This window comes from Gossypium arboreum, chromosome 13 (genome assembly GCF_025698485.1).
Source record: "Gossypium arboreum isolate Shixiya-1 chromosome 13, ASM2569848v2, whole genome shotgun sequence".
Lineage (NCBI taxonomy): Eukaryota > Viridiplantae > Streptophyta > Magnoliopsida > Malvales > Malvaceae > Gossypium > Gossypium arboreum.
Genome location: NC_069082.1, coordinates 33,051,031 through 33,076,650, shown reverse-complemented (window position 1 = coordinate 33,076,650; position 25,620 = coordinate 33,051,031).

Here is a 25,620-nt window from a genome sequence, read left to right as displayed (position 1 = left end):
AATCACAAACCTAAACCCTCAATAGCTACTATGGTCGAAAGTCCTAGTCATGCCAAAATCAAAATTCCTAGCATGGGCTACCTAAAGAACTTGATAACTAGTTCAAATCTCAAACCATCTAACATATTTATCAAGTGTATACAACATTACCACCATTTTATCTCAAGTCATACTCATAAGCACATCCATCCAAACACATTCGTACTTAAACATCATTCCGCTTAACACCCATATCACATTTACTCATTAAAACATGAAGAAGGTAATCAAATTTCTTCACTAACAACCATGGCGAATGCTTCATTCACCACCCAAGTCCAAAATTTTAACATAGGCTAATTAAAGAACTTAGTAATTAACTTAAATTAAGCTAAAATTCCAAAATCTAACATGAATTACTAACCTCGTTTTGAGCTTAAGACAACCGAATGCTATATCCCTTTCTTCCTTTAAGTTTCGCCAAGCTAGAACCAAGGATACAAGCTTTGTTTTCATTACCCTTTTCTTTTCTTTCTTTTATTTATTACCTTTCTTTTGCATAAAATAATAGTCATTTAATTAAGATTTAATACATATTATATATATGTGACCATCAAGGCCGCCACCACTTATAAAAAGAAGGGTATTTGACATGCAAAACCATTGTTTTGCATGCATGATTCAATTAGTCATCACACATTTCCTATCCTACTTTCAAAGTTTACTACTAGGTCCTTATTAGTGAAATTCACATTTATAACTCTAAATCAAAACATCAAAAATGTCACACACGAATTAACACATATTATAGGCATCAAAATGAATATTAAATTATTTTTATGCCTCGGTTTTGTGGTCCCGAAACCACATTCCGACTAGGGTCGTTTTAAGCCTGTCACATAAAGAGTTCCTGATTTTATCACAGTCATAAAGAGCTCCAAAGCTCATCATCAAATAGGACCTAAAAACTCCAAGGGCAAAGGACTTATGGATTAATGAACCTCTACCACCACCGGAGTATCCTCCTCCACCCTAATCATTGCTTTGGCCGATTATTCTCCATAACTCCAATTCAAAGAGTTCATTCATCATTCAGGAAGTTTCACTTCTCTCCCTATCTTATGATTATATATCTATATTTTTCAATATATCTATCTTTGTACATTGAGGGCAATGTACATCTTAAGTGTGGGGGTCTTTAATATCATCATTAGAAATCCCCTGAATTGTGTCTTATTCTCACGTGAATCACTCATATCACTATTAGAATGAATTTTAATTAATTTATGATTTTTATTGATATGTCTTGAATTAAAACATAGGCATTTATGCATTGATTGTTTAAACTTTAAGATATTAAGGAATCAAGCATGATAAGTTGATTTTTGAAGAATTAAAAACTTTTAGGTTGTTTCCCTAAGTTTAAGTATTATCTTGAGTTGAAATTCACAAGTTTGAACATCAAAAAGCCATAATTTTTGTGAGATCTTGAGCCTTTAGAGCATATTTTACTCCTTTCATGCTCACTTTTATTATGAGTGCATCAGTATTGAATTGTTATTCTAGAACTTGCTTGAGTATGCATGTCAAGACCACACCATTTGATTTGATATGTCAAGATGATAAAGGCACTTAGGTTTATCCCACTCATTCCATAAAAGCCTATCTTCATAATTAACCCTTAGTGAACCCCTTTAAGCCTAACAAGCCATTAATTGATTTACCCTCAATATTAACCCATAACCCATTATTGTTGAAATCCCCTAATTTGATCCCTATTTTTGTCAAGATTTGATTTGAACTAATTGCTTAGCTATGTTTTTCTCTTCTATGTTTGTTCTTAAAAAAAAAGTGTGTACTTCAATACATATTAGTTGTAATTTGTCGTTTTTGAGCTTGAGTGTCAATTCCATATTCTAAGAAGAAGCCCACTTATATTCAACTGATGACTAGTCATTTTTCTAGCTAGGTAATTTTTCAATTTAATCTCGATTCTAACCTTTTCTTTCAGCTTGTGACCACACCCCCTAACCAAAGCCACGTTACAACCCTCTAAAAAGACCTTTTTGATTGATGTATCAGCTCAATGTATAGTGGTGGAGATTTAATTTTCAAGCAAGCCTATGGTAATAACTTTTCATATTGACTAATGAGTGCTTTTATTGATGTCCTTAAACACCTTAATTGATTTGAGTGAATCTTTAGTGAGGATGTTAAACTCTGCGATATTTTAATCCAAGGTAATCACTTAGATAAGGGGAGACACCTATGTTTCCGTGATAAAATGCTCAACTTGGAATGTTTGAAACTTTGATGTACTTTTAGTTGAATTTTCAATGTATGAATACTTATGGATTATTTTGAGATATTATTGATAGGGATTATAAATTGAGAAGAATTTTTTATTATTGTGAGTTGAGGATTTTGCTTGAGGACAAACAAATGCTTAACTGTGGGGGTATTTGATAAACCGTAAATTATACATGTTTTAATCCCATGCTTAGCACATTTATGGATGATTTCTCCTTAGATTTGGTGAATTCGATGCTCCTAATCCTCTAACTTCATGTTTTATACTTAGGTGAGCATAGGAGAGTAAAAAGAGTGAGAAACGGACCAAAAACGGAGAAAATGGACCCACGTGGGAAATCAACACGGCCTGGACTTTCTAACACGGGCGTGTCCCTTTGGCATGATCGAAGCACGACTTGCATCTAACACCCCTTACCCGTATCCAAGGCCAGAACAGGGTACGAGGCATTACCAGACTTAACCATACACATAAACAAAAACTAGGCCATAAAATTTCATTTAATTCAAAACTTGTCGAACACATGCATAGACTCATATTTAAAGACATATAACGTTGCATAAATGAGCACTTACACATCCATAATCATGCAATAACATGTCATTCACTTTAAACATATTTGCTTACCATCCTATATATAATATACATTCTTACACTAACTAGAACTAGACATGCTAAATCTTATTCTGATTTTATACCATCATAATGTAGTTACCAATTTGTCCATTAAACATCCATATTCAAGGCAACATTACTCATTTCCATTTAATTCATGATCCACTGGCCTGCATTTAACTTACCTGATGTATTACCAATCATGCATAACAAACAAAGCTAACTATATCATCACATCAAAACATAGGATATGGCATGATTAATTAAACTTACAAACCATAATGGATAAGGACCACATCTCAAGATCATATAAGATAACTCAATATAGACCGATACATATGGTCAAAGTCATAATAATAATACATATCACAAACTAACTTCCTATACACGCCACTCACTTGATATTTCTAATACTTGAATTAATTCTCCCAAAAATGATAGCTTAATAGTGTGATTTTGCCTCCGACAATCTCTAACCCCAACCCGACCTGCCAAAACTGAAGAAGTAGAGAGGAGGGGTAATATTTCCATATGAAGTTAATAAGCAATTACCAACATGTTCTTTTTAAGGTAAAACATCATAATTGTACAATTTACTCTTGTTTAGGTTAAGCTATTTTATCGAGTTACATCTACTAATTATTTATATCTGGACCTACGAGACTCCAAATTAAGTTTTGTTAATTTTACTTGAAACTAGACTCATATACCTTTCTCCCATAAACTTTACAGAATTTTTGGTTTAGCCAACTAGTATAGTTTATTCATTAAAGTTTTCCCTATTTTGCTATCCAATAGTTCTAACCTCTCTTCACTCAAATTTATTTTTCTCATTGTACAGAATTCGGATAATGCTCTCATCTATCTTTCTAGAGAATAGACTCATTAAGGATTTTAATAATATAAATTACAACCCATAATTATTTTTATACAATTTTTAATGATTTTCTCAAATCAGAATAGGGGATCACGAAGTCCTTCAGACTTTGTCTCACTACAATTTAAATATCTCGTAATATGAATTCCGATTGCATATACCGTTTCTTCTATGTGAAACTAGACACATTGGGATTTAACCTCATATTTTATTCAGCCCCTAATTCAATTTCCACAATTCATGGTGAATTTCCAAATTTGCACCACTGCAGTAACCCAAAATTGCAAAGGCTAAATTTACTCATTCATTACTATTATTCACCAAATCCATACAATATCATTTCATTCATAATGGTAAGAACACATAATTAGGCTTCATAAGCATAAATCCATAATCTCAATGTCATCAAGTATCAAGGACTTATTCCAAATCATGTCATTTTCATAATATTCACCAAATACTATATACATCATAGATCATCACATGTCAAGGCATCACACATAAGTTTAGTGTACATATCTGTACAACTTGTAACATAACTCAAAAACATACTCACCAATGGCTTATCTCATTGGGATCATCAACGAATACTTCGCTAAATTCCTATTGAACACTCGGAATATAATTGGATACACGGAATGCATGCACATAAGTGTCATACCGGCAGCTAGACAAACTCAATAGCCTGCGAAAATTATGTAGCCAAGCTACCATGTAACCCACCTATAAGCAAACTGGGACTCAACTCAACGAGCTCGGGCGTTCGCATCCATAAGTGAACCCGTGCTCAACTCAACGAGTTCAGATGCCTAGTTACATCTCACGAAATCGGACTTAACTCAATGAGCTCGGGTGTGCGAATCCTTAAGTGAACTCGGACTCAAATCAATGAGTTTGGATGCCTAGTTACATCTCACGAACTCGGACTCAATTCAACGAGTTCAGAACTTAAATATCCTAGTGACATGTCACTTGTATCCTAATCTATTCCCAAGGTTCAAATGAGATTTTCCTCGATCACACATCTTTGTCATCTTCCACGGAATGTCGGATCCGATACTTGGTAGCATTTCATATTTATCAAATAGCTCACATAATTTGCATATTACTAAATAATAATCCACAAAGCATAATATTTCATGATAATAATCATCATATCATATATATGACTTTAAATTACTTAAAATGACAATTATGTTACTACTTTTACACATGAACTTACATCTCATTTAATATAAAGGCATTAACATTAAATTACACATTGCATTATTAAAAATAATATCAACTTACCTCGTATGCGAAAATGGCCATTTTTACCATTTTGTCCACAACCTGATATTTTCCGATTTTGGCCCGAATTTTGATTTTTCCTTGCTCTATCATTTCAAATATAGCCTAATTAGGATTCAAATTATTCAAATTAACCCAAAATCATATATTGGAAAAATTATAATTTTGCCCCTAAACTTTGTCAAAATGACATTTTTGGCCCTAGGTTTGTAAATTAAACTTCATCCTATTTCCTTATGTTTTATGACATGCTGATCATTTTTCCCTTCTATAGCAACATCAAATTCGCACTCTAACATGTACTTATGAACATTAGATATTTTTACCGATTATGTCATTTTACTCGTTTTCACGTAAAATCGCTTAGTAAAAGTTGTTTAACACAATTTCAAGCTTTATATTCTACCATAGAACATTAAAATAAACACATTTCACCTATGGATATTTTTCCAAATATAAACCCTAGGTTAAATTATTGCTAGAATAAGCTTAACCAAGTTACTAGGATTTCAAAAATGTAAAGAACTTTAAAAACGGGCTAGGGAGCAGTTACAATCGAGCTTGGGAGTTTCAACAAACCTTAACCATGGCTGTTGCTGGTAGAAACAGTTGAATGAAGAAGATGATAGCTAATTTGTTTACCAAATTATTAGTTTACCAAAATACCCCTAACTTAAAAATATTTTATTACTCCCATTTCATGTCTATTTTTGTTCAGCAATTAACCAATGGTATAATTACCATTTAAGGACCCTCAATTTAAAATTTCATAACAATTGGACACTCTAGTATGTAGAACTCAACTTTTGTACTTTTTACGATTTAATCCTTTTGACTAAATTAAGTGCCCGAACGTCAAAATTTTTGAATGAAATTTTCACGAAATTATTCCGTGAAATTATTGACCAGAAAAATATAATAAAAAATAAAATTTTCATCATCGAATTTGTGGTCCCGAAACCACTATTCCGACTAGGCCCAAAATCAGGGTGTTACAACTCCCCCCTTTAGAGATTTTCTTCCCCGAAAATCTTACTGGAAAAGTAGCCTTCATTTAAATTCCTCAATCTCATACTCGATACCAAAGTACCTTTGCTTAGGCGGTGCCTCCAATACATCTTTTAAAGTTCTTATATGATCTAAAATCTTACGGACACAACTCCAAATTGTTCTTAAATTTTCAAAGGCTTCTCAGTTTCTCATGATATCATGACATAAAACCCAGATCTCAATTTGGTTTATGGAGACTAGTATTCCAAGAAATCCAAAAATCAAAAGGACCTGCACTCTTCCGAAATAATCATACAGATTTTCATCATCGATAAATCACAATCCAATAACATCTAAATCAAATTACAGTACATGTCATTACTCTCTGAATGAATAGGCAAATTTTCACTGTGAGCTTCGTACAATTCTTTCTGTATAAGCCTCGGAATAATAATACCATGAATCAGATCCAATCTGAAATTCAACATCAGAAGTCGATCCTCACTGTACTCTTTTAGATTACTACTAACTATCACATTTTCCTCTTTCTGCTACAGAAATAATTCGGATATAGCCTCGAAAATAATCCTTCTCATTCTCATCCTAATATCAATACTGGCAGAGATAATTCTGATAGATCCTGATGCTCGACTTTAACCCGATCAACAACTCAAATTTTCTGTGACATCAAATGCTCCAAACTATCACATTACCTTACTTTCTTGAAACACATCACCATTCGTACAACAGTGCATTACTGAAAATTAGGAAAACTTTACTCAATCCAGACTAGTCCAGTTTAGACGCTTTGGTTAGCAATATTCTCATCTGTCCAAACATTGCTAACATGTAATAAACTTTTTAGCTTTCGCAAGATGAAACCTTTATCATTCTTAGTATCAAAATTTTCTAAGAGATATACACTTCTCGTTCAGACTATTTGCTTTTTACCCGTAAAGAAATGAAATTCTATTATCAGACTTGGGAAAAATGATCCTGACATAATTGTCATATGAAATCTTTCAAATAAATAATTCACGTAGATTAAACACTCGATCCGATCTAAACACCGTTGAATGACATTTCAAGTAATCCTTTCTTCCAGTTACTAAACAATTCATCATGCAGTCCTTTACTATTCATTCCTTACGCTAATCAAAACCATCTCAATTGCATTAGCTCAAGTAACCAAAATATTTCAATTAAAGTCATTAATTATAATTGACTTACTTGAGAGAAGTAATCCACCATATCGATTGAAACTCGCGCTTTTATCACTTATGCCTTTACTGTTGTCAAATCTTTACACGAAACTTTGAGAAATTCCAATACTAAAATCACCATATTACCAAGATCAAATTGGAATTATAGTCATGCTTGTCATGATTATCATGAGCTGTAGAACGCACTTCGAACATAAGTCATAATTGACAAATTATGGAATAAAGATAACAAGAAAACCGAATAAAGAAATCCAAGATACAATACTATGCCGGAAAATTGAAAACCAAACTCATAAGAAAATATGGAAGATCTCAAAAATTCCTCAGAGAAAAGAAGTCTAGAAGAAAACATCATTTAATCACACTGGAATCAAATATAACAAGAACAATGTATCTTCCCATACATATATATCAAATGGAGCATCAAGTAGAAGAAACAGTATCATAATATCATACACATCCTCTCATCAATTCTTATCAGAAAATGTAATAAATGCTTAAGGAAATACATCAATACAAATTATAAATCAGTCAGACTACCAATGCTTCTATCTAACACCAGGATTAGAAAACATTCACATATAACAAGAATTTCTTCAAAAGATCAACAGCCATAGAAATTTTTTTGAGAATGGATAAATACATAGAACATCTCAGAAGAAACTGTTAAATCTGTTCAGCCGTAACTGTCACACTCAGATATTACACATTTCAAATACCATTTCCCACAACTTGTTCTGCCATAACAAATTTCATGTTAGACCTTTCACTAAAGAAGACTAGTTTTGAGTAAATTTTGATTTACACTTTTCTCGACCTTGTACCTGAGTAATTCAATTTACCAAAGTAAATTCATTCTTTAACTGTAACAGTGCATAACTCCAATAATCTTTATGTCAACCTGATACTTTTCTAGCTCTGACTTTACTTATCAACTCATTCTCAGTCTCTAATCATACTTATAATTATTCTATCATTGAACTCATTGGTTTTTCAACCGGAAACTTATTCAGTACAAATATCATGAAATTCCATTATAAGCACCACTTCGATAAGGGTAAGGGGTTGTAGGGCCTCTAACTCGACTTTCTTATACATAGACATATGACACAACTTTCATCATCATAGCAACATCATCAAAATCATGTCATTCATTTCAGGCAACGCAACATTCATGTTGGTTTACACCAATTTTCCAATTATCCCATTTAGACAAGTATACTTATTTATGCATCTTATATTTTCTGGATAGCTTTACTTATCTATTCATTTAATCAAATAAGTCATGCTCATGACATAACATAAGGGCCAAACAAACATGAATATTTGCATCATATCGTAACTTTCACTTTGTGTATCATCATATACATATCATTACAATCATATAATTCAGTCCAAACAATTTAACATAGATAAGTTCATTTCATTATAATTCTTTGTCTCATAAAAATATCATTAACATTCATCAACATTCAATGTCCAATCAATACAATGAAATTTTCATCCGTATCATGATATTATGAACCCTTACTCATACCTCTATGAGTTTCTATTTATCCCATTCAACTTGTCAAGTAAGCCAAGTGCATTACATCATATGAGCATTAAGCAAATATAGATATTTATCACAACATAAACTTTCATATCACGTGTTATCACATATATATCATAAACTTTTATTCATAGTTTTCTGAACTGAGACTTATCATAATCATAATTTTACTCAAATACCTTCAATCACCTTGAACATGGTCGGTGCAGCTCGGTTGGAGAGTACCTTTGTCTAAATAAGATAGTGCTCTTATGCGTTGGGAGAAATCACATTATCACGAATCCATGGCATGTATAACTAGACTTTTACACATGCTAGGTTAGTCTGAGAGCCGACTAAACTATAGCTCTGATACCACCAAATGTAACACCCCTTACCCATATCTAAGGCCAGAACAGGGTATCAGGCATTACCAAACTTAACCATACACATAGACGAAAACTAGGCCATAAAATTTCTTTTAATTCAACTCTTTTCGAGCACATGCATTGACTCATATTTAAAGACATATAACGTGGCATAAATGAGCACTTACACATCCATAATCATGCAATAACATGTTATTCACTTTAAACATATTTGCTTACCATCCTATATATAATATACATTCTTACACTAACTAGAACTAGACATGCTAAATCTTATTCTCATTTTATACCATCATAATGTAGTTACCAATTTGTCCATTAAACATCCATATTCAAGGAAACATTACTCATTTCCATTTAATTCATGATGCACTGGCCTGCATTTAACTTACCTGATGTATTACCAATCATGCATAACAAACAGAGCTAACTATATCATCGCATCAAAACATAGGATATGGCATGATTAATTAGACTTACAAACCATAATGGATAAGGACCACATCTCATGATCATATACGATAACTCAATGCAGACCAATATGTATGGTCAAAGTCATAACAATAATACATATCACTAACCAACTTCCTATACATGCCACTCACTTGATATTTCTAATATTTGAATTAATTCTCCAACAAATGATAGCTTAATAGTGTGATTTTGCCTCCGACGATCTCCAACCCTGAGCCAACCTACCAAAACCAAAGAAGTAAAGAGGAGGAGTAAGCTTTACGCTTAGTAAGTCCATATGAAGTTAATAAGCAATTACCCACATGTTGTTTTTTAAGGTAAAACATCATAATTGTACAATTTAATCTTGTTCAGGTTAAGCTGTTTTACCGATTTACAGCTACTAATTCATTTATATCTGGAGTTACGAGACTCCAAATTAAGTTTCATTAATTTTAATTGAAACTATACTCATATACCTTTCTCCCATAAAATTTCCATAATTTTAGGTTTATCCAATTAGTACAGTTTATTCATTAAAGTTTCCCTTGGTTTGCTGTCCAACAGTTCTGACCTCTCTTCACTCAAAATTATTTTTCTCATAGTACAAAATTCGGATAATGCTCTCATCTATCTTTCTAGAGAATAGACTCATTAAGGACTTTAATAATATAAATTACAACCCATAATTATTTTTATACAATTTTTAATGATTTTCTCAAATCGGGACAGGGGATCACGAAGTCCTTCAGACTCTGTCTCACAACAATCTAAATATCTCGTAATATAAATTCCGATTGCATATACCGTTTCTTCTATGTGAAACTAGACACATTGGATTTAACCTTATATTTTATTCAACCCCTAATTCAATTTCCACAATTCATGGTGAATTTCCAAATTTGCACCACTGTAGTAACCCAAAACTGCCAAGGCTAAATTTACTCATTCATTACTATTATTCACCAAATCCATACGATGTCATTTCATTCATAATGGTAAGAACACATAATTAGGCTTCATAAGAATAAATCCATAATCTCAATGTCATCAAGTATCAAGGACTTATTCCAAATCATGTCATTTTCATAATATTCACCAAATACTATATACATCATAGATCATCACATGTCAAGGCATCACACATAAGTTTAGTGTACATACCTGTACAACTTGTAACATAACTCAAAAACATACTCACCAATGGCTTATCTCATTGAGATCATCAACGAATACTTTGCTAAATTACCCGTTGAACACTCGGAATATAATTGGGTACACGGAATGCATGCATATAAGTGTCATACCCGCAGCTAGACAAACTCAATAGCCTACGGAAATTATGTAGCCAAGCTACCATGTAACCCGCCCATAAGCGAACTTGGACTCAACTCAACGAGCTTGGCCATTCGTATCCATAAGTGAACTCGGACTCAACTCAACGAGTTCGGATGCCTAGTTACATCTCACGAAATCGGACTCAACTCAACGAGCTCGGATGTGCGCATCCATAAGTGAACTCAGACTCAACTCAATGAGTTCGGATGCCTAGTTACACCTCACGAACTCAGACTCAACTGAACGAGTACAGAACTTAAATATCCTAGTGACATGTCACTTGTATCCTAATCTATTCCCAAGGTTCAAACGGGATTTTCCTCGATCACACATCTTTGTCGTCCTCCACGAAATGTGGGAACCGATACTTGGTAGCATTTCATATTTATCAAATAGCTCACATAATTTGCATATTACTAAATAATAATCCACAAAGCATAATATTTCATGATAATAATCATCATATCATATATATAACATTAAATTACTTAAAATGAAAATTATGTTACTACATTTACACATGAACTTACATCCCATTTAATATAAAGGCAATACCATTAAATGACACATTACATTATTAAAAATCATATCAACTTTCCTCGTATGCGAAAATGGCCATTTTTACCATTTTGTCCACAACCTGATATTTTTTTATTTTAGCCCGAATTTCGATTTTTCCTTGCTCTACCATTTCAAATATAGCCTAATTAGGATTTAAATTATTCAAATTAACCCAAAATCATATTTTGGAAAAATTACACTTTTGCCCCTAAACTTTGTCAAAATTACATTTTTGCCCCTAGGCTCGTAAATTAAACTTCATCCTATTTCCTTATGTTTTATGATATGCTGATCATTTTCCCTTCTATAGAAACATCAAATTCGCACTCTAACATGTACTTATGAACATTACATATTTTTACCGATTATGTCGTTTTACTCGTTTTCACGTAAAATCGCTTAGTAAAAGTTGTTTAACACAATTTCAAGCTTCATTTTCTACCATAAAACATCAAAATAAACACATTTCACCTATGGGTATTTTTCCAAATATAAACCCTAGGTTAAATTATTGCTAGAATAAGCTTAACCAAGTTACCGGGATTTCAAAAATGTAAAGAACCTTAAAAACGGGGCTAGGGAGCACTTACAATCAGGCTTGGGAGTTTGAAAAAACCTTAACCATGGCTTCTGCTGGTAGAAATGGTTGAATGAAGAAGATGATAGCTAATTTGCCTTATTTCCCTTTTTAATTCTTTTAATTATTAGTTTACAACCCCTAACTTAAAAATATTTTATTACAACCATTTCATGTCTATTTTTGTCCAGAAATTAACCACTGGTATAATTACCATTTAAGGACCCTCAATTTAAAATTTCATAACAATTGGACACCTCTAGTATGTAGAACTCAACTTTTTGACTTTTTACAATTTAGTCCTTTTGACTAAATTAAGTGCCCGAACGTCAAAATTTTCGAACGAAATTTTCACGAAATTATTCCGTGAAATCGTAGACCATAAAAATATAGTAAAAAATAAATTTTTCATCATTGGATTTGTGGTCCCGAAACCACTATTCCAACTAGGCCCAACATGAGGGTGTTACATTACACGGGTAGACTACACGCCCATGCCTGTTCAACAGCCTTTACCACAGGCTGGAGTAATCGCACACGGGCGTGTCACAGAGGCGTGTCCCTTCTAAGCCCAAGTATAACCCTATTCAGAAAAGGCCAATTTTTGGGGCTCTTAGGCATTCTAAAGCCTAATTAAACACCTGTGGAGGCACTTAGTAGGGGGACGCAAAGTAGGAAGCATGGAATTACTCAAGGAGAGCCAATTGATCCATCTCAGAAGCCGGATTCATCATCAAGACTGAAGATCTCCCTTCAATTTCCTTCAGGAGTTTTGGGTTTTCTTATGTTTTGTTATCTTTATGCTTTTGAGATGTTTTCTTTCATAAGTATGAACTAAACCCCCTTAAATACCTAAGGGGAATGAAACCTAAGTTAGATCTTGTTATTATTATCTGAATTGTATGATAAATATTTGACTTGTTCTTAATTATGTGTTCTTAATTCTTGTTTTAATATTCCAGGATATTGATTCAAGTTAAGCTCTTATTCAGAGGAGGAATAGACCCTGTCTAAGAGTAAAATTGTCATAATTAAGCGGAGTTGATTGCGCACCTAGAGATAGGGTGACATGATTTTTCCGGATTAGGGTGAAACCTAATAAGTGAATCCATAGATCGAGTTAACGCAATTCTAGGGTATTAATTAGAAAGAGATTTCAATTATTTAACCTAGGGTTAGTGTGACAGCCCAAAATTGACCCTAGTCGGAATGTGGTTTCGGGACCACAAAATCGAGGCATAAAAATAATTTAAAATTTATTTTGATGCCTATAATATGTGTGTGCTCATGTGTGACATTTTTTGGTGATTGATTTAGTGTTATTAAGGTGAATTTCACTAGAAAGGACTTAGTAGTGAACTTTGAAAGTACGATAGGGAATTGTGTGATGACTAATTAAAGCATGCATGCAAAACAATGGACTTGCATGTCAAATTCCCCTTTCATAGGTGGTGGCGGCCATGACATGGTTTATGGGCAAAGAAAACATGTTGAAACATGTTTTGTTAATGGAGCATGAAAGAAATGATTAATAATTAGATGTGGGAAGAGAAACAAAAAAAAAATGTGTGTGAGAGTGTAGCATTCCCCCCCCCCCCATTGCCGTGCAACTAAGAAAGAAAACAAAAAAATTTTGTTCATCTTTGTTCTCTCCTTTTTGGGCCGAAAATACTAAGAGGAGGAAGAGATTTTTGCTTCATTTTCTTTGTTTAGAAGAGATCTAGAAGGAGATTTGGCTAAACTTGCATCAAGATTAAGGTATGTATGAGGTTGTGTCATGAGATTCATGCATGTTTTAGTTGCCAACTTGATGTTCATGTTAGCCATGGTTCAAATCCTTGTTATGCCATGGAAGTGGTATTTGGTCAAAGTTGATATTGTGATAAAGCCATTGCATGCTAAATGTGAAGCTTGATAATGATGCATGCAATCATGGATTGACTACTCTTGAAATTTCTTTTTAGTATTCTTGAGTAGGGCATTGAGTCCTTTGTTTAACCATGACCAAAAATTTAAAAGGAGTATGGTGGGTATATATTCGGCCATGGCATGCTCATGAGCATGGTTTATGTTTCTTGCATGTTAGTTAAAATTTGTGTTTTGGATGGTTATGAACACCTTGAAATTTGGCCTTGCACCTATATGTGTATATGTGTTTGCACATGATGATTTGGTTATGAAGTAAATGATAAATATGTTTGTTTAAAGAAGAAATGGTTTAAGAATGTTTGTGAAACTTGCATGTATATTCGGCCTAGTACTTATATGGTGTGAAAATCTCGAAATTTATTGTTGATTTGTGCAAGTATGACTAAGTATAATCGGCCATATGAGTGCTTGATGCTATGTTATAATCATTGAGCTTAAGTATGTGGATGTAAGTGTGTGCGGCCTTATAAGGGCTAAGTACCTTGGATTCCCCTTTTGATATTCAAAACGATTAAATCAATTTATTTGTTAACATTAAGCTCAAGAGCAAAGGGGAACTAGCTCCAATAAAGGAAAAGAAAAGGTGATTGAATAGCCGTTGGAAGCGCTCGATAATCTCCAAGGTAATTTTTGAGTATCGAAACTTAGATTTTGATTCGATTGAACAAAGTAATAAGCAATCAAAATTGTGCCCTTGTATGTGGCCATTGAGCGAAATGATATTCTTGATTAAGTAAATTGTGCATAAAAGTTTGTTATGAAATTGAAACAAAGATGTGTATGAATTTGCGATTGTGATATCGGGCTAAGCCCAAGGCAATTGTGCGAGTTGTGATATCGGGCTAAGCCCAAGGCAATGGTGCGAGCTATGATATCCGGGCTAAGCCCAAGGCAATTGTGCGAGTTGTGATATCCGGGTTAAGTCCGAAGGCATTTGTGCGGGTTACCATAACCGGCTATGTCCCAAGGCATTTGAGCAGTAGCTATATCCGGTTAAACTCGAAGGTATGTGATTTGAAAATTATAAGCTTGCTGGAAAATTTTCAGTTAATGCACTTGTGAAATTCCCAACAACAAGGTATGTGTTGTGTGTGCTTTGCACACTAGGAGTAAGTGCGTATGAATATTTGCTCCAATGATAAACGAGTTATCAGCCTTAACTAAGCCGTTATTTGTGTATGAATATAAGAGTTGGGATTGTGAAGTAAGCATGTCATTGAGAAATTGTGCATATGAATTATTGTTTAGCTACTTGAATGCTATACTTTGGTTGTGTGTAAATTATGGCTCGAAACTTACTAAGCATAAATTGCTTACTCCGTTCCTTTGTTTCTCTGTTTTATAGATTTTGCTCGTTATCGATCGGATTCGGGATCATTAAAGTCAAAGTCATCTACACTATCAAAGCCTCCATTTTGGGTATAATTTTGGTTGAACTTTGAAATGGCATGTATAGGACTACCCTATTGTAGAAGGTCATGTACCTTTCGGTTTTATGTAAGCTTGGATAGCCATGCGAAAATGGCTTATATACGTTGTTAGTATGATTCTATAATCGTTTGTATGATGATCGTTATGGGGTATGGAATGGTTCTGAAAAGATTAGCCATTGGAATGGTTAATCATGATCACACTTGTGCTATGTATGCAAAAAGGGCCAATTGAATCGTGGAAATCATAAAATAGGTAAAGGTTACCTTGAAAACAGATGCTGGGAGCAGCAGTGGTGTGGTTTTGAAAAATCACCAAAATTTGTAGGAATGGTATTAAATAGTGAATAAGTTATGTAAATGAACCTTGATGAGTCTACTTTCATAGGGAAGAAACGAAACGGTCATAGGAGTTACTTATTAAGAGATATGAAAGTTATTGTGAGACAAGGCCAGAACGGTTTCTGGGTCCCCTGTCGCGACTTTAAAAATTTGCTATAAATTATCCAGAAATAATTAGAAGTCATGCCTTATATTTTCAGATTCAATTTTGAGTCTAGTTTCATTAGAAACAAACGGCACCAGTATTAAAACCCTGTACAGAGAGATATTCAAGTTGTAACGCGCGAAGGTCAGAGCAGTCGATCCCTGTAACATGGGTGACTTTAACTAATAAACTGTACCAATTGGCCCCACAAAAAATTCTAGAAATAAATCCATGAAAGGATATATGAGTCTAAATTCAGGGAAAATTTACGGAATCAGTTTCCGAGTTTTGAAACTCGAGATATGATTTTTAAGGCGACAGTGACGCAGTTTTCCAGCCTGTCTGGAAATGCCAAATTGGTCGGTGCTTTAAGAGGATTTAGCTCGTCAACCCCTCGCGTCCGACACCGGCGATGGTCTCGGGTTCGGGTGTTACAATTTCATTGGTATCGAGCCACGGTTTAGTCGATTCTAGGACTACCGTGATATGTTTGGGGTCTAGCTATACATGCCATTAAATGATGAATTGATAGTGTGGTGATTTACGACAATTTGACTTTGTGTTTGTTTATAGCAATGGATCCCGATCCCAACCGAGCAATAGCTGATGATGTGGAGAGTGTGGCGCCTGCTCCCGCGCAAGGGACAGTGCCGGCGGACTCTCAACCTATGGCCAGCAATCCGAACGATGAGGCTAGGCAAGCCTTTTATAGTGTGATGAATGACTGGTTTAACCAATACATTCGAACTAACACGGCTGTTCCACAACCTCCATTTCCGACAAATGCAACCCCCGCACCTACAATACCTCCGAATCGACCAATTAAGGTCAAGTAAGCCCCAATCGATAGGATTCAAAACATGGGGCCACTGAATTTAAAGCTACGGATGATGATGATGCCGAGCAATCTGAATTTTGGTTGGACAACACTATCCGGTGCTCGATGAGCTATCTTGTACACCCGATGAGTGCTTAAAGTGTACCATCTCCTTGCTACGTGATTCCGCCTACTATTGGTGGAGTACTCTGACTTCTGTGGTGCCTAGAGAGCAAGTGACTTGGGAGTTCTTTCAAACCGAGTTCCGAAAAAAGTATATCAGTCAGAGATTCATCGACCAGAAGCGAAAGGAATTTCTTGATCTTAAGCAAGGCTCTATGTCAGTTACCGACTACGAACGAAAATTTGTGAGGCTTAGCCGGTACGCGCGAGAATGCATTTCGTCCGAAGCTATTATGTGTAAAAGCTTCGAGGATGGGCTGAATGATGATATAAGGATGTTCGTTGGCATTCTCGAAATACGAGAGTTCGTAGTACTTGTTGAGCGAGCTTGTAAAGCCGAAGAGCTTAGGAAGGAGAAACAAAAAGTTGATGTGGGAACCGGAGAATTCGAAAAGGTCCTCGGAAAGTCTCTTCAACAGCATCGAAGAGATTTCGAGATGATGTGAGCCGGTCTAGAGGCGCTTGGGCTTTTCTAGACGAGATCGCGATCGACCTCCTGTGACCACACGAGTCACTTGATCGCCATGGTGGAAATGATCGCCGAGAGAGAGCGGAGTGTTTGCATTGTGGCAAATGGCATTCGGGGAGCTGTAGGTTCCGTGATCGCTCCTGCTATAAGTGTGGATCGGCTGACCACTTTATCAAGGACTGCCCGAGGTTGCTTGAACAAAATGTAAGTCAAAGTGGAAACCCGGGTGCTACCACTGCTCGAGGTAGGCCATCCAGAAATGCGGCAATGCTAGTGGCGGTCAGAGAGGGTCGAGAGATGCTACAACGAGACCCGAGGCTCGTACTCCTGCTAGGACTTATGCCATACGCGCACGCGAGGATGCTGCCTCACCAGATGTTATTACCGGTACTTTCACTCTTTTCGATACTAATGTGATTGCTTTGATTGACCCTAGTTCTACTCATTCTTATATATGTTAAACCTTAGCATCCAGTAAGACTTTGCCTATTGAGTCTACTGAGTTTGTAATTCGGGTGTCAAACCCTTTGGGTCATTACGTGCTTGTCAACAAAGTGTGCAAGAAAAGTCCCCTAGTATTCCGAGGTTCTTGTTTTCCGGCGGACTTGATGCTTTTGCCGTTCGATGAATTCGACGTTATTCTTGGTTTGGATTGGTTGACCATGCACGATGCGGTTGTAAATTGCAAAATCAAGACTATCGATCTGAGGTGCGCGAATAACGAGATAATTCGGGTTGAGTTTACGAACTTAAAGGGGTTGCCAGCTGTAATATCATCAATGTTGGCCCGGAAATATGTAAGAAAAGGGTGCGAAGTGTACCTTGCGTATGTGCTCGATGACAAGGAGTCGAAAAGAAACCGAATCTGTGCGATGGTTTGTGAATACCGGATGTTTTCCTAAAGAATTGCCGGGTTTACCACTGTTCGGAAATAGAGTTTGGCATCGAATTGGTACTGGTACCACTCCAATTCGATAGCTCCGTGTCGTATGGCAATCGACGAATTAAAGGAGTTGAAAGCTCGGTTGCAAGAATTGGTGGATAGAGGTTTTGCCCGCCCGAGTTTTTTAAGCCTTGGGGTGCGCCGGTGTTGTTTGTGAAAAGAAGGATGGGACCATGAGGTTGTGCATCGACTATCGTCGACAATAAAGCGACGATAAAGAACAAATATCCGTTACACGTATTGATGACTTGTTCGATCAACTGAAGGAGCCTCGGTGTTCTCGAAAATAGATTTGAGATCGGGCTATTATCGATTCTGAATTCGAGATTCGGACGTACCCAAGACGGCCTTGAGCGAGATATGGTCACTACGAGTTTCTAGTGATGCCGTTTGGACTTACTAATGCCCTGCGGTATTTATGGATTTGATGAATCGGATCTTGGACCATATTTAGATCGGTTCGTAGTCGTATTCATTTATGACATCTTGGTCTATTCAAGAAATGAGACCGAACATGCTGAACACCGAGGTTAGTCTTGCAAATTCTACGGGATAAGCAATTATATGCTAAGTTCAAGAAGTGTGAGTTCGGTTAAGAGAGGTTAGCTTCATGGGGCATGTGATATCGCATCGGGCATTCGAGTCGACCGAACAAAATTTCAGCCATACTTAACTGGAAGCCTCCGAGAAATATTACCGAGGTTCGAGCTTTTTGGGGCTTGCGGTTATTACCGACGATTTGTAAAGGTTTCTCAACGATAGCCACGCCAATGACGGCTACTCCAAAAGGATGTTAAGTTCGAATGGACGGAGAAATGTCGAAGAGTTTCGATCAATGAAAACTTATTTGATGAAGCCCCAATTCTAGTGCAACCCGAATCGGCAAAGAGTTTGTCATCTATAGTGACGCCTCCTACTTGGGTTAGGTTGTGTATTGATGCAAGAAGGTCGAGTTGTGGCCTGTCGCGTCGAGGCAATTAAAGCCACATGAGAAAAATTATCCGACCCATGATCTCGAATTGGTCGCCATCGTATTCGTCTTAAAGATTTGGCGACATTACTTATTTGGTGAGAGGTGCCATGTGTACTCGGATCACAAAAGTCTCAAATATTTGATGACCCAAAGAGACTTAAATCTGCGACAAAGACGTTGGCTCGAGTATTAAAGGATTATGAGTGGTCATTGACTATCACCCGGAAAGGCGAATGTGGTTGCGGATGCCTTGAGTCGTAAATCATTATTCGCTTCTGAGCGATGAATGTGCACTTGTCCGTTCGATCCGACAACGTGTTAGTAGCTGAATTGAAAGCCAAACCATTATTGATACATCAAATTTGTGAAGCTCGAAGGTCAACGATGAGTTGGTTGCAAAAGCGGGCGAGTGTGTTCGAACAAGGAATCGGAGTTTCAGATCGATGATGATGATTGTTTGAGGTTCGAAGTCGTCTGTGTGTTCCAAAGAATTCGGAACTTATTTCGATAATTCTGAACGAAGCCCATTGTAGCCGAATGGCAATCCACCCGGGGAGTACGAAGATGTACAACGATTTGAAACGTCGGTTTTGGTGGCATGGTATGAAACGAGACATCTCCGACTTTGTTTCGAGATGTATAATATGTCAACAAGTGAAAGCGGAACATCAAGTGCCTTCAGGATTACTTTAGCCGATCACGATACCCGAGTGGAAATGGGATCGAGTCACAATGGACTTTGTATCCGGACTGCCAATGTCAGCAAGTAAGAAGGATGCGATTTGGGTCGTGGTAGATAGACTGACTAAGTCGGCTCACTTTGTCCCCGTACGTACGGATTTTTCAATGGACAAATTAGCCGAATTGTACGTTCTCGATTGTGAGATTACACGGGTGCCCATTTCTATCGTGTGGGATAGAGATCCGAGATTTACCTCGCGATTTTGGAAGAAGTTGCAAGAAGCTTTGGGTACCAAGTTGCATTTCAGCACCGCCTTTCACCCCAAACCGATGGTCAATCCGGCGGATAATTCGGATACTTGAGGATATGTTGAGATGTTGCATCCTCGAGTTCGATAGTTCATGGGAGCGGTATTTGCCTTTGATTGAATTCGCTTATAACAATAGTTTTCAATCAAGTATTAGGATGGCACCTTACGAGGCCTTGTATGCGGTTAGTAAATGCCGTACACCATTGTTTTGGACTAAGCTCGGTGAAAGCAAAATTTTGGGGTGGATTTGATTAGAGATGCTGAATGAAAGTGAAAGTAATCCGGAAAGTCTCAAGATAGTCTCCGATCGTCGAAGTCGACGCGGATCTGAAGCGTAAGGACATCGAGTATCGTGGGAGATAAAGTGTTTCTCAAGGTTTCGCCTTGGAAAAAGATACTCAGATTTGGCCGTAAGGGCAAGTTGAGCCCGAGGTTCATTGGGCCATATGAGATATCCGAGCGAGTCGGTCTAGTGGCATATCGTTTGATTTTGCCCCCTGAACTCGAAAAGATTCACGATGTCTTTCATGTTTCGATGCTTCGACGCTATAGATCTGATCCATCGCACGTGATTAGTCCATCAGAAGTTGAAATTCAAGCCAATATGAGTTATGAGGAAGAACCGATTCGTATCCTATCACGTGAAGTGAAAGAGTTGCGAAACAAGCGGGTTCCGCTAGTTAAAGTGTTATGGCTCAAACACGGGATAGAAGAAGCTACTTGGGAAACCGAGAACTCTATGAAAGAGCGATACCCAACCCTATTTACCGGTAAGATTTTCGGGGACGGAAATTTCTTAAGTGGGGAGAGTTGTGACAGCCCAAAATTGACCCTAGTCGAATGTGGTTTTGGGACCACAAAACCGAGGCATAAAAATAATTTAAAATTTATTTTGATGCCTATAATATGTGTGCTCATGTGTGACATTTTTGGTGATTGATTTAGTGTTATTAAGGTGAATTTCACTAGAAAGGACTTAGTAGTGAACTTTGAAAGTACGATAGGGAATTGTGTGATGACTAATTAAAGCATGCATGCAAAACAATGGACTTGCATGTCAAATTCCCCTTTATAGGTGGTGGCGGCCATGACATGGTTTATGGGCAAAGAAAACATGTTGAAACATGTTTTGTTAATGGAGCATGAAAGAAATGATTAATAATTAGATGTGGGAAGAGAAACAAACAAAAATGTGTGTGAGAGTGTAGCATTCCCCCATTGCCGTAACTAAGAAAGAAAACAAAAAAATTTTGTTCATCCTTGTTCTCTCCTTTTTGGGCCTAAAATACTAAGAGGAGGAAGAGATTTTTGCTTCATTTTCTTTGTTTAGAAGAGATCTAGAAGGAGATTTGGCTAAACTTGCATCAAGATTAAGGTATGTATGAGGTTGTGTCATGAGATTCATGCATGTTTTAGTTGCCAACTTGATGTTCATGTTAGCCATGGTTCAAATCCTTGTTATGCTATGGAAGTGGTATTTGGTCAAAGTTGATATTGTGATAAAGCCATTGCATGCTAAATGTGAAGCTTGATGATGATGCATGCAATGATGGATTGACTACTCTTGAAATTTCTTTTTAGTATTCTTGAGTAGGGCATTGAGTCCTTTGTTTAACCATGACCAAAACTTTAAAAGGAGTATGGTGGGTATATATTCGGCCATGGCATGCTCATGAGCATGGTTTATGTTTCTTGCATGTTAGTTAAAATTTGTGTTTTGGATGGTTATGAACACCTTGAAATTGACCTTGCACCTATATGTGTATATGTGTTTGCACATGATGATTTGGTTATGAAGTAAATGATAAATATGTTTGTTTAAAGAAGAAATGGTTGAAGAATGTTTGTGAAACTTGCATGTATATTCGGCCTAGTACTTATATGGTGTGAAAATCTCGAAATTTATTGTTGATTTGTGCAAGTATGACTAAGTATAATCGGCCATATGAGTGCTTGATGCTATGTTATAATCATTGAGCTTAAGTATGTGGATGTAAGTGTGTGCGGCCTTATAAGGGCTAAGTACCTTGGATTCCCCTTTTGATATTCAAAACGATTAAATCAATTTATTTGTTAACATTAAGCTCAAGAGCAAAGGGGAACTAGCTCCAATAAAGGAAAAGAAAAGGTGATTGAATAGCCGTTGGAAGCGCCGATAATCTCCAAGGTAAGTTTTCGAGTATCGAAACTTAGATTTTGATTCGATTGAACAAAGTAATAAGCAATCGAAATTGTGCCCTTGTATGTGGCCATTGAGCGAAATGATATTCTTGATTAAGTAAATTGTGCATAAAAGTTTGTTATGAAATTGAAACAAAGATGTGTATGAATTTGCGATATTGTGATATTGTGATATCGGGCTAAGCCCAAGGCAATGGTGCGAGCTATGATATCGCCGAAGGCAATTGTTGTGATATCCGGTTAAGTCCCAAGGCATTTGTGCGGGTTACCATAACGGGCTATGTCCCAAGGCGTTTGAACAGTAGCTATATCCGGTTAAACTCAAGGTATGTGATTTGAAAATTATAAGCTTGATGGAAAATTTTCAGTTAATGCACTTGTGAAATTCCCAACAACAAGGTATGTGTTGTGTGTGCTTTGCACACTAGGAGTAAGTGCGTATGAATATTTGCTCCAATGATAAACGAGTTATCGGCCTTAACTAAGCCGTTATTTGTGTATGAATATAAGAGTTGGGATTGTGAAGTAAGCATGTCATTGAGAAATTGTGCATATGAATTATTGTTTAGCTACTTGAATGCTATACTTTGGTTGTGTGTAAATTATGGCTCGAAACTTACTAAGCATAAATTGCTTACTCCGTTCCTTTGTTTCTCTGTTTTATAGATTTTGCTCGTTAGCGATCGGATTCGGGATCATTAAAGTCGAAGTCATCTACACTATCAAAGCCTCCATTTTGGGTATAATTTTGGTTGAACTTTGAAATGGCATGTATAGGACTACCCTATTGTAGAAGGTCATGTACCTTTCGGTTTTATGTAAGCTTGGATAGCCATGCGAAAATGGCTTATATACGTTGTTAGTATGATTCTATAATCGTTTGTATGATGATCGTTATGGGGTATGGAATGGTTCTGAAAAGATTAGCCATTGGAATGGTTAATCATGATCACACTTGTGCTATGTATGCAAAAAGGGCCAATTGAATCGTGGAAATCATGAAATAGGTAAAGGTTACCTTGAAAACAGATGCTGGCAGCAGCAGTGGTGTGGTTTTGAAAAATCACCAAAATTTGTAGGAATGGTATTAAATAGTGAATAAGTTATGTAAATGAACCTTGATGAGTCTACTTTCATAGGGAAGAAAAGAAACGGTCATAGGAGTTACTTATTAAGAGATATTAAAGTTATTGTGAGACAGGGCCAGAACGGTTTCTGGGTCCCCTGTCGCAACTTTAAAAATTTTATATAAATTATCCAGAAAGAATTAGAAGTCATTCCTTATATGTGCAGATTCCATTTTGAGTCTAGTTTCATTAGAAACAAACTTCACCAGTATTAAAGCCCTGTACAGAGAGATATTCAAGTTGTAACGCACGAAGGTCAGAGCAGTCGATCCCTGTAACATGGGTGACTTTAACTAATAAACTGTACCAATTGGCCCCACCAAAATTTCTAGAAATAAATCCATGAAAGGATATATGAGTCTAAATTCAGGGAAAATTTATGGAATCAGTTTCCAAGTTTTGAAACTCGAGATATGATTTTTAAGGCGACAGTGACGCAGTTTTCCAGCCTGCCTGGAAATGCCAAATTGGTCGGTGCTTTAAGAGGATTTAGCTCGTCAACCCCTCGCGTCCGACACCGGCGATGGTCTCGGGTTCGGGGTGTTACAGTTAGACTTTATTAGTCTCGAGAGAGATAATAATATAACTTAGGGATTTCTACGGATCAAGTCAAATGAATAAATCATCTGATTCAGAGTCAAATAACAAGTAAAGTCTAGGTGGATTTTTCCTTAGGTATTGTCTTAATCAATCAAATTTTCCCAAAAGTATTTTTCCAAATTTTCCTTCTATGCATTATTAGTTTAGTAATTAGTTTAGACAACCAAACCTTTTAATTTTTAGGCTAGGTAATAAAAAGGATGTAAATACTAGAACTCGTGGTTCCTTTGGGTTCTACAATCCGGTCTTGTTGAACAATACTACTATTTGATAGGTACACTTCCCTTAACCGTGATAATCTCAATAACGATTCATTCATAAATCTTTAAAACCTGTCGCAAATATCACATATCAATAATTATATCTATTATAATTTATATATTAATCCTTATCAATTAGCATAGAACTAGGATTAATTTTTCATATCTTATCTTTGTTTAAAGAAATTAAATAGCAATTAATAATTAAATATGCATATATCTAATTAATAATTGTTGTTATCTTTGCATAGGATTAGAACTTAGAATTTTTATTGTTTTAAGAATTCTACTCTAATTCTTATTTTTCCCTCTATAAATTTCACCCATCTTCCTATTCATCCATCACATAAAATCCCAAGCACCAAAGCATTAAAGTGTCGCAAGCCCTTACCCACAGCAGCTCCCAGCAGACGGCTAGCACATGCCCAGCACGTCGCATGCCTACCTCGAGCACACCTTCCCCTATCGCACGCTATATTGAGTGCCTTACATTGTTCCTTGGCTACCTACTGCTCCAGCCCCAGCTGCCCAGGCCGTGTCTTGCACCAGCTCCTAGTTTTCGCACGCACGAGCACCAGGCCTGCTCAACGATCCGCACACTATTGCCTGCCCTTGTACCCATCCACACGATACGTATGGTCAAAGTCATAATAATAATACATATCACAAACTAACTTCCTATACATGCCACTCACTTGATATTTCTAATACTTGAATTAATTCTCCCAAAAATGATAGCTTAATAGTGTGATTTTGCCTCCGACGATCTCTAACCCCAACCCGACCTGCCAAAACTGAAGAAGTAGAGAGGAAGGGTAATATTTCCAAATGAAGTTAATAAGAAATTACCAACATGTTTTTTTTAAGGTAAAACATCATAATTGTACAATTTACTCTTGTTCAGGTTAAGCTATTTTATCGAGTTACATCTACTAAATTATTTATATCTGGAGCTACGAGACTCCAAATTAAGTTTTGTTACTTTTAATCGAAACTAGACTCATATACCTTTCTCCCATAAACTTTACAGAATTTTTGGTTTTGCCAATTAGTATAGTTTATTCATGAAACTTTCCCCTATTTTGCTACCCAATA